Source organism: Procambarus clarkii, chromosome 35 (assembly GCF_040958095.1).
Source record: "Procambarus clarkii isolate CNS0578487 chromosome 35, FALCON_Pclarkii_2.0, whole genome shotgun sequence".
Taxonomy (NCBI): Eukaryota; Metazoa; Arthropoda; class Malacostraca; order Decapoda; family Cambaridae; genus Procambarus; species Procambarus clarkii.
Genome location: NC_091184.1, coordinates 31,811,816 through 31,822,897, shown reverse-complemented (window position 1 = coordinate 31,822,897; position 11,082 = coordinate 31,811,816).

The following is an 11,082-nucleotide window of genomic DNA, read 5'->3' as shown; positions in this document are numbered from 1 at the left end:
AGGCTGCCTTGGCTGAACTTGATAAGCTGTCTTGGCTGAACTTGCTAGGCTGCCTTGGCTGAACTTGATAAGCTGTCTTGGCTGAACTTGCTAGGCTGCCTTGGCGGAACTTGATAAGCTATCTTGGCTGAACTTGCTAGGCTGCCTTGGCTGAACTTGATAAGCTATCTTGGCTGAACTTGGCAGGCTGCCTTGGCGGAACCTAGCTAGGCAGCCTTAACCCTTTAAACTCAAATTGTTACAATAATCACAAACACTTCTCGAGTGTCACAAAAGAAAGGAAAGTGCAACATTCTAAATCAAAATCAACGAGGCTTACTTCAATTATCAACTACCTGAAAATCACAAAACAAATAAATGTCACTAGCGCTCACTAATCTCAGAAATCACACAACAATAATCATCGGCTAATTAATCATCAAATTTAATAAAAACCCTCAAATAAATACTTACAAATCTTAAATTGTTGCTTAGAACAACATTACTTCAACGGGGGAATGATTGGGAGGGAGAGAAGGAGGAGGAGGAAGAGGAGGGAGGGGGGAGGGAATCGTTACTTAACTACACATCAGATCATTGGCACCATTCAGCTTTATTGTCAGTTAAGTTATGTCATGACGCGTCGCCACGGGCATGAGGGAAGATCGTAGCTACCCCGATACCCTGGCACCCTGGCATGAGGTGTCAATCAGGAGATTGACACCTGATGCCGGTGTCAATCACCACTCAATAGCGCGAATTTTCACTGCAGGCTTGACATAATCCAGATTCCAGGCCGAGGACTGCATGCGGACGAGGGACTTGGTGTTAACCTTTCTCATCTTACCTCGTGACTGCAGCACTAAGTGGCTCTCATGCCATGGAACACAACTAACCACTGCTAGCTCGAGTCCTGAGGCAGCAACACAATCTCTGCACTGCTTACCTCGTCAATACCAACCAGTCCAAGGCTGGGGGTGTCCTCAGAATACGTGTCACATCCGGAATAAGCTGAAGAGTGCTTTACATAGTCCCTCTGCTCAATGGAGTTTTCTCAGCTGGGAGTCTGACGTCAGGTCTTTGTCTCAGACCAACGTTTTATTCACTGCTGCACTCAAGCTCTAAATTCTCAGAGGAAAACGAGGAAATAAGTTCATCGAGGCTAACTAGGCTGCTCCCTGCGATCATATACAGTTAGGAACAACTCGCAACGTCTCTGTCTGCCTCACAATCGACGATTTGTAGCAAAATCCTGGAGCACAGCCGACGTGTCCGCCCTCTACCAAATCTCAAGGTACACTGAAACCTTCTAGGCCAATGAGAGGCCACGAAGATCGCTCTCACTGATGACGTAACCTTTGCTTATCTGTTGATTGGTCACTTCAAATATCCTGCAACCAATTATCTCCCCTCTTCTCATCCTGGTCCCCATAGCCCTTGCCTCTGCCTCCAGGCGCTAAAATGTCCTCCTATAGAGCGATGTTGCAACTGCCATCTTTGGAAATGTCCAGTAGGCTTCCCCCCCCTCCCACTTCAAAAATTAAAACTTGAATTTCTCCAAAGAGCTGCAGCTGACAGCCATTTTGTAACAACCAAAATGATTCTGGGCCATCTAGCATATAGAAGGTCTAAAAATGACTCTTGAAGCCAAGGAAGGTGTTATACTAGAAGGTTTAAGAGGTTAGGTTAGATTAGGTTAAGTTTGGGCCATTTAGTATTTTACTAAATTGTAAAAGTGTAATTTTGGTGACTTGGAAATAGGAGAAGGCGGGCTGCTCATCTTATGGTAGTCTTTCTTGCACAGGGTCGTCTGCACAAAAAGTCCACTACGGGCTCACCATAGCCCGTGTTACTTGGAACTTTTTTGTTTCAAGTAGCGAATCTTAAACAACAACAGGGTCGTCTGAACTCTTTACCCTGTTACAGACCTCTGGTGCTCTTGTCTTGTAACCTGATGTTCAGTGGTTGTTCAAGCGTTCATGGAGCTGATGAGCGCTTGCAGGAAAGAGGAGGCCGGGTGAGGGAAAGGAGGGGTAAGTGAAGGGAGGGGTAAGTGAAGGGAGGGGTAAAGGGAGGGGGAAAAGGGAGGGGAGGAGCAAGCTATTGATGGGGTGAGACAATCAAGGCGTGTCACAAGGAGAGAGAGACGTTCCTCACACAATCAGCGAGGCCCACCCAATGCGCTGTGGGAAACGGGGGTCTGGGGGTCGACCTTAGCACTCAAGAATGCCCTTGAGAGCTCGCGAGGAACACCTTGAGTGTAACCTTGGTAGCGTGTGAGGAAGGAACAGCTAGTATATGCAGCACCAACGAGATATTTACAAGTAGTAAATATTGAAAACGAAAATGAGAAGGTAAGTCCGCGAAGATAGAGATTTGAGAGAGACAGTAAGTAGTGAGCCAGAGGCGAGTGAACGGTGGACTCGTACCTTTTTTGAGATATATACAAGAGTTGTTACATTCTTGTACAGCCACTAGTACGCGTAGCGTTTCGGGCAGGTCCCTGGAATACGATCCTCGCCGCGAAGAATCGTTGTTACAACCAAGTACACATTTTACTGTTGAGTTAAACAGAGGCTACAGTTAAGGATTTGCGCCCAGTAAATCCTCCCCGGCCAGGATACGAACCCATGACATAGCGCTCGTGGAACGCCAGGCGAGTGTCCTACCACTGCACCACGGAGACTGGTAATACCTCTAACAGAACGTCGCATTTTGACGTATACTCTTCCTAAGGGCAAAAATTGTCCTACTAGAAAAAATGTAAGCGACTGGCGAAAATTGACATACTGTCCCGTTTTCTGTTTTAAGTTCTCTGGTAGGTTAGGATAAGGGCACTTTAGTACGACAGTTTCTTGACGTTAGGACACCTTAGGAGGCCGGGCTGGGATCTATAAACAAAAATCTACTTCTCACAAGATGGTCAGTGTGATGCCAGCAGCAGTGTTATCTTCTTGAGTTATCTTGAGGTTATCTTGAGATGATTTCGGGGCTTTAGTGTCCCCGCGGCCCGGTCCTCGACCCGGCCTCCACCCCCAGGAAGCAGCCCGTGACAGCTGACAATCCATCAATCAAATAGGTACCCAGGTACCTATTTTACTGCTAGGTAACAGGAGCATTCAGGGTGAAAGAAACTTTGCCCATTTGTTTCTGCCTCGTGCGGGAAATGTTAGGAAGGCGCCTGACAGCTGGGTGGACAGCGTTTTGGAGTCGTAGTCCTGAAGTTATTATTATCCTAGTAATACCTTAGGATTCGTAGTCCTGAAGTTATTATTATCCTAGTAATACCTCAGGATTCGTAGTCCTCAGGTATTAATAGGATAACTATTAATCGATCCCCGGAAGAGACAGGGACAAATAGGCAAAATATTTATTTTACCCTGATGCCCCTGTTACCTAGCAGTAAATAGGTACCTGGGAGTTAGACAGCTGCTACGGGCTGCTTCCCGGGGAAGAGTAACTAAAAAGGAGACCTGGTCGAAGACCGGGCCGCGGGGACGCTAAGCCCCGAAATCATCTCAAGATAACCTCAAGATGGCGCCTGCAAAACGTCTACGGACATATCAATGACGTTTTCACGTATATTTATACGGTCAAGCCGACCTAGGGCCAGATTCACGAAGCAGTTACGCAAGCACTTACGAACGTGTACATCTTTCCTCAATCTTTGACGGCTTTGGTTACATTTATTAAACAGTTTGCAAGCATGAAAACTTGCCAATCAACTGTTGTTATTGTTATAAACAGCCTCCTGGTGCTTCGGAGCTCATTAACTGTTTAATAATTGTAAACAAAGCCGCCAAAGATTAAGAAAAGTTATTGTTGTTTAAGATTTAGCTACTCAGAACGAAGTGTCCATGTAGCACGGGCTATGGTGAGCCCGTAAGGTTTGAGAAAAGATATACAGGTTCGTAAGTGCTTGCGTAACTGCTTCGTGAATCTGGTCCGAGGCCCCTAGAGCATGTCTTGGCGCGTGTCTGTGGGCTTCTGTCTCCCGCCTCCCTCCTCCACACTCCAGAGATAATCAGGGGATTCACTCGAGGACAGTAATTAGAAAGGTATAAGGGCCAGGTAGCAGTATAAGATCAGAGTGGATGCGCAGTGGAATTATTTCGTCCCGATGTGCGACACGCGTCAGTCGTGTGGTGGGTCGAGAGGTAGTGGGTCGAGAGGTGGTGGGTCGAGAGGTAGTTGGTCGAGAGGTAGTGGGTCGAGAGGTAGTTGGTCGAGAGGTAGTGGGTCGAGAGGTAGTGGGTCGAGAGGTAGTGGGTCGAGAGGTAGTGGGTCGAGAGGTAGTGGGTCGAGAGTTAGTTGGTCGAGAGGTAGTGGGTCGAGAGGTGGTGGGTCGAGTTGTGAATCGTGTGCTGTGTTGAGAGGTGGGCCTTACGAGGAGTAGCTGAAGAGGAAGATCGCAGGAGGGGTTTAAGGAGTAAGTCTTTGTTGCGGGTTGAGAAGTGAGTCGAGGTGCTGCTCAGGGATAGGGTGTCGAGGGATGAGTTAAGGAGTGGGTTCGTGGAGTGGGTCGATAGATAGGGTGTGGTGATTGACCTAGTTATTCATCTAGTATGAATAACTTGACCCCCAACCTGCACATCTGAAAAAGCCAGAAGCGACGACGTTTCGATCCGCCTTGAACTATTACCAAATTGTGTACAGAGAGAGCTAAGAAGAAGCCAATATATAAGATAAGAAAAATGAGGAGAAAGACAAGAATGTCGAAGTATACCACATAATTAATAGGATTAAAGAAAATGTCAGAAGGCCTTATGGTGCATAGGAAAAAAGAGGTGAAACAGGACACTAAAAAGGGGAAATTTCTACTACATTAAGAAGCAGCAACATAAGACAATGAAAGGGCTAAAATCAGATCACGTTTTATTAAGGCTTTTAACTATATACTGAGAAAGATATATATATAGGATATAGTCCAATATATATAGTGGATATATAATATGTAGTTCTCATATTGGACATGTTGTGTATGAGAATCAATTTCACAATCCGTGTCTCAGAAGAGTAGAGGCAGGAAAGATTATTTTAGAAGACCAAACTTCTTCTAAGACCAATCTTCTTCTAAGACCAATCTTCTTCTAAGACCAATCTTCTAAGACCAATCTTCTTCTAAGACCAATCTTCTTCTAAGACCAATCTTCTTCTAAAGACCAATCTACTTCTAAGACTAATCTATAGCATGATTACGTGGCCCCAGCAAGACAGAAGAGAGCATTCTCAAGTCTTGGACTTGAGAATGGTCCAGGACAAACCGAAACGTCGTCGTCCCTTCACCTTCTAGTGTGTGATCTGGTCAACATACTTTAGCCACGTTATTGTGACTCGTCGCCTGCTGAAGAGGGCACTGTTTGTGTCCGCACACTTAACACCTATTTTATGTTCTTGCACTCTGTCATTCAGTGTTGGGACAGCTTCGCCAGCATATTGGAGAGAGCGACAAGACCAGGAAATAGAATAAATATCAACAGCATTGGAAACAGCATGAGGAGCCGTTCGAACCAGATCATTACGAAGTGTGCAGGCGAGGAGTCCCAATAACGTGGCTAAAGTATGTTGACTAGACCACACACTAGAAGGTGAAGGGACGACGACGACGTTTCGGTCCGTCCTGGACCATTCTCAAGTCGATTGAGAATGGTCCGATTGAGAAACACATTACGAAGTGTGTTTATGGAAAAGCGAACTTTACAACAAGACGAACAAAGGGTATTAATAAGATTTATTAGTTCAAATGCAAAGAGAAGACTCAGTAATGTGTGTGTGTGTATTTAGTGTACGTGTACTCACCTGCATGTACTCCTAGAAGAGTGAGAGTATTCACATATTTGTGAATATGTGAATACAATATTGCAGGATTGAGCATTCCTCCAGCTTGAATCCTGCTCTCTGACCGTGACTCTTTTGTTTTCTGTGCGTCAGGTACTCTCTTACCCAATTCAATGTTTTGCTAGTTATCCCAGGCTGGCTCTCCACCTTGTACACATGTCTTTCGTGAGGAACAGTGTCCAATGTTTGTTGACAATCGAGGAATTACAATCTACCCATTAATTGCAATGTAATTAATTACTAAAATCATGGTGTAGTGGATACCATTTATTAGCTACTCTGACACTTAAAATGATTCTTTCTAATGTCTCTGTGGCACATTTGAGTACTAAGGTTCCACTTGTGTCCTTTAGATCGTGTTCCACCCGTGCTAAACTGTTTGGACGGTCGGGGGATTGAACGCCGACCTGCATGCAGTGAGATCGTCGCTTTACCGTTCAGCCCAAGTGGTTGGGCACCATTCCTTTCCCCCAGTCCCATCCCAAATCCTTATTCTGACCTCTTCCAAGTGGTATATAGTCGTAATGGCTAAGCGCTTTCCCCTGATACTGGCGGAATCATGCTAAACCCTGTTAATTCCTTTGAAAGCATTTAGCAATTGACAATCCGCCCTGTCAGTTCCTCTGAGAATTTTGTAGGTGATGATCATGTCTCTGCTAACTCTTCTGTTTTCCAGGAACATGAGGTTTAATTCCCATAGCCTTTCCTAGTAACTCACACCTCTCAGGTGTGTGTGTGTGTGTGTGTACTCACCCAGTTGTACTCACCTAGTTGTGTCTGCAGGATCGAGCATTGACTCTTGGATCCCGCCTTTCGAGCATCGGTTGTTTACAGCAATGACTCCTGTCCCATTTCCCTATCATACCTGGTTATAAAATTATGAATAGTATTTGCTTCCACAACCTGTTCCTGAAGTGCATTCCATTTTCCCACTACTCTCACGCTAAAAGAAACCTTCCTAACATCTCTGTGACTCATCTGAGTTTCAAGCTTCCATCCATGTCCTCTCGTTCTGTTACTATTCCGTGTGAACATTTCGTCTATGTCCACTCTGTCAATCCCTCTGAGTATCTTATACGTTCCTATCATGTCCCCCCTCTCCCTTCTTCTTTCTAGTGTAGTAAGGCACAGTTCCCTCAGGCGCTCCTCATACCCCATCCCTCGTAGCTCTGGGACGAGTCTCGTTGCAAACCTCTGAACCTTTTCCAGTTTCATTATATGCTTCTTCAGATGGGGACTCCATGATGAGGCGGCATACTCTAAGACTGGCCTTACGTAGGCAGTGTAAAGCGCCTTAAATGCCTCCTTACTTAGGTTTCTGAATGATGTTCTAACTTTTGCCAGTGTAGAGTGTGTGTGTGTGTGTGTGTGTGTGTGTGTGTGTGTGTGTGTGTGTGTGTGTGTGTGTGTGTGTGTGTGTGTGTGTGTGTGTGTGTGTGTGTGTGTGTGTGTGCGTGCGTGCGTGCAGGAGTGCAACAAGCTACTCAGGCGCAGAGTGCGTGAACCTGAACGAGACACTAATAAGGGGCCCCAAGAATGTGTAATTAGGATACAATAAAATCAATCCCGATCAGCTGACAATTAATATAAGGAATCAGGTGAAAGAGTCAATGCGAGGGCGTGTTTGGGGTAATACAGCCAGGATGGATAAGACATTAGAAGCGACTGACAGCTGCAGGCACTTACTAAACACAACAGTGCTAAACCACACGCTCGCAATAAAGCCGGTTCTCCCCTTGCCTAACCGTCGCAATCTGAGTCTCAGCAACTACGTCTCCTTGGCTCCCTGTACGAAATTTCATCACACTTGTATGTTACCAATTTTCAAGAATATTGCTTTTTCGACCTTTGCAACTGCGTTGTGAGTCAAAGTTGGAAGTATATTTTTTGCGTCTTGCGTAGCTTCTTTTGCTACTTTTCTACAAGTGCGTATATTCGTGTGTATAACTGTATATTCGTGTGTATATATACCCCTTGAAACACGCGGACATATAAGCCAGTCAGTCATGCCCTTTCTCGCAATACATTCCATAAAGGTTGGACAATTTAACCCACTCCCCCCCTTTTCCCCTCCCCCCCTCTTCAGCCCATCGTCCCCCCCCCACCTCCCAAATCGTCTCCCCCACCCCTTCCCCCATCGTCAGGGGACAGGCAGGCGTCGTTTTGATCAGCAGGACAGCACAAGGGAGGGAGGCTGGGGGATGAGCCTCCTAATTATCGCTCGTAACTTCTCAGATCTATTTGGAATTCGCTGCACCTCCAGACCTCAATGAAAGACTCAAATGACGCACCTGGAGGCTGGAGGCCGTCCCACCACCGTGATTACCCTTCATATATCTGCTCAGGATTCGATGCACCGCTACGGGACGATGACATTGGTGACGATGACGATGACGATGGCGTGGGAGGGAAGGTGGAGGTGGGAGAGAAGAGACAGTGGGGGGGGGCCGGGGGGTGGACGTGAGAGAGGAGGGAAGGGGATGGTGGAAGCTGGGACGGAGATGACCCATACTGTAAACAAAGATTCTTTTCACGTTATGGTCTTTCATTTGTTTTTTATTTGTATTCCTGATACGCGCAGAGTTCTAGTTTAAAACAATAGGGACTGCTTTCCTCTCTGGCTGGTGTTGGGTAGGTGTTAGGTAGGTGTTGGGAAGGTGTTGGGAAGGTGTTAGGAAGGTGTTAGGAAGGTGTTGGTTTATGGGGAGGGGGAGATTATTACGGGGATGTTTTGATGAGTACGGGTGTGGTGTGGGAGTGTGGTGTAGGGTGTGGTATGACGCATGGTGACACTATGCAACACATACGTGAGACCTAATCCAGAACATGCAGCGCCAGCTTGAACACAACATTTTTCCAATAATTTTTAGGAATGTCATGGTATTAGGTAAAGATATTTGCCACCAGCCGAGAACTAAATATAAATGTCGGTGAGAGTTAGAAACAAAATATGACATGATTTTGACATACAAGATACTTGAATCATTCGGCAAGGTGGATTCAGACAGGCAGTTTGAAAGAGATCAAATCAAAACGCGTAAATAAGAGAATGCTGAACATTTGAAGATCCTAAGAAAGATACACACAATTTCAGCGAGAGGTTATCTTGAGGTTATCTTGAGATGATTTCGGGGCTTTTTAGTGTCCCCACGGCCCGGTCCTCGACCAGGCCTCCACCCCCAGGAAGCAGCCCGTGACAGCTGACTAACACCCAGGTACCTATTTTACTGCTAGGTAACAGGGGCATAGGGTGAAAGAAACTCTGCCGATTGTTTCTCGCCGGCGCCTGGGATCGAACCCAGGACCACAGGATCACAAATCCAGCGTGCTGTCCGCTCGGCCGACCGGCTCCCCCAGAGAGGGTGAAACTGTAACCTGTAACTGCCTTAAAGCAGTTAAATAGAACACTAACAACTCCATATGCAAATTAACAACTACCTTACACTGACAACATTACATAAGAACTGCCAGCTGGCCTGTTGGCCCATGCCAGGCAGGTTTGGTTTAGCTCCACCCACTCTTCCCCCTGATGCCCATTCAGTCTATTATTTAAACCTGTTTAACTGACTGTTTCAACAATGCTAGTCCATTACACCCATTCACAGCCCCACTTACAAGCTAATTCTACTGTACATGTCCCTCCCCCCACCCCATATCCTAGCCATCGTCACATCTTCTCAGTCTCCCCTTCGCAAGTAACTCTTCATTCTCTCGTAATCTGTTTAACCGAAAACCTGGCACTCTAATAATATTTTCTCACATACGACCTGTCTATGATATGTTAATTTCCTGACGATTACTGATTACTAACGCGCTTCCCAATGTGATGCTGTTTACTGGTGTAAACACTAGTAAATAGCGACTGGTGTAAATACTTGTAAACAATATTGTAAACACCATCACAATATACAATTTTAGTATATTGTATTTCCTGGGTTGTTTACCATAACATATTGTTTAAGAAAGTAGTCGGTCTCCATTAATGAAAATTCTTCAGCCTTTAATTATACATTTACTCTATATATATATATATATATATATATATATATATATATATATATACTACAATACATTTTATTATATTATACATTTATACTACAATAAGCAACCCATAATGCTCAACATAATACCATTAGAATTATGTGTTACCATTAGAATTATGTACCAAAGCTTGCATGTTGATCTAATCTTTGGCAGCGCATCTATTTCAAACTCTTTTATCTCTAAAAAAAATAGATTCGTTTGATACATAAAGTTAATTATGTTATCTACGCTAGGACATTTATTTGGCAACCGGTTCGACACCTGTATCACCCTTCAGCCATACCAATCCATATCCATTATCATCCTGATTCGTAACTTCTGTAGCTTATACCCCTTTGTCATAGGCCTTGATCTGGTATGAGAATGTCAGGATCTTGCCCATATCTCCCCATGTTGATACTTATCCACTTGAAGACCCCGACAATTTCTCCTTTACTCTACACATCTCCAGGGAATGTATTCCCTGAGCTCATCGAAGGGGAAATCCAAAACAAAGGGAATTAATCTGATTATCCACCGGCAAAATCTACCTTGACACCAACATCTAGTTTCTTGACTTCGCTGCCCTTCAACCAGGCTCTGATCCTACTGACGGCTCAACCAGTCTCTGATCCTACTGACGGCTCAACCAGGCTCTGATCCTACTGACGGCTCAACCAGTCTCTGATCCTACTGACGGCTCAACCAGTCTCTGATCCTACTGACGGCTCAACCAGGCTCTGATCCTACTGACGGCTCAACCAGTCTCTGATCCTACTGACGGCTCAACCAGTCTCTGATCCTACTGACGGCTCAACCAGGCTCTGATCCTACTGACGGCTCAACCAGGCTCTGATCCAACTGACGGCTCAACCAGGCTCTGATCTTCCCCACGCCTTACAGTTGGGTGGGGTTCATCCTTACTGATCGGCTTTTCATGGGATGCAGCATCAAAGGCCTTCCTCAAGTCAGTACAGAGATTATCACGCGGATTACTGCAGCTAACTGCCTCGTATACTCTTGAGTAGAACGATAGTGGATTTTTGAGATAAGATTGTTCTTGCAAGAACCCATGTTGAGTCCTCGTTATAAAAAACAAGAAGTTTTTCCTCTTTTTATATGGAAAAAATTTAAGAATAGAATTTACACAAACATATAAAATTCCTGTAATAAAAAGTAACGTTGACAAGAATTAAAAAAATAAATCCCAGGATTTTAATACAAAAATTCAGGAAAACAAAA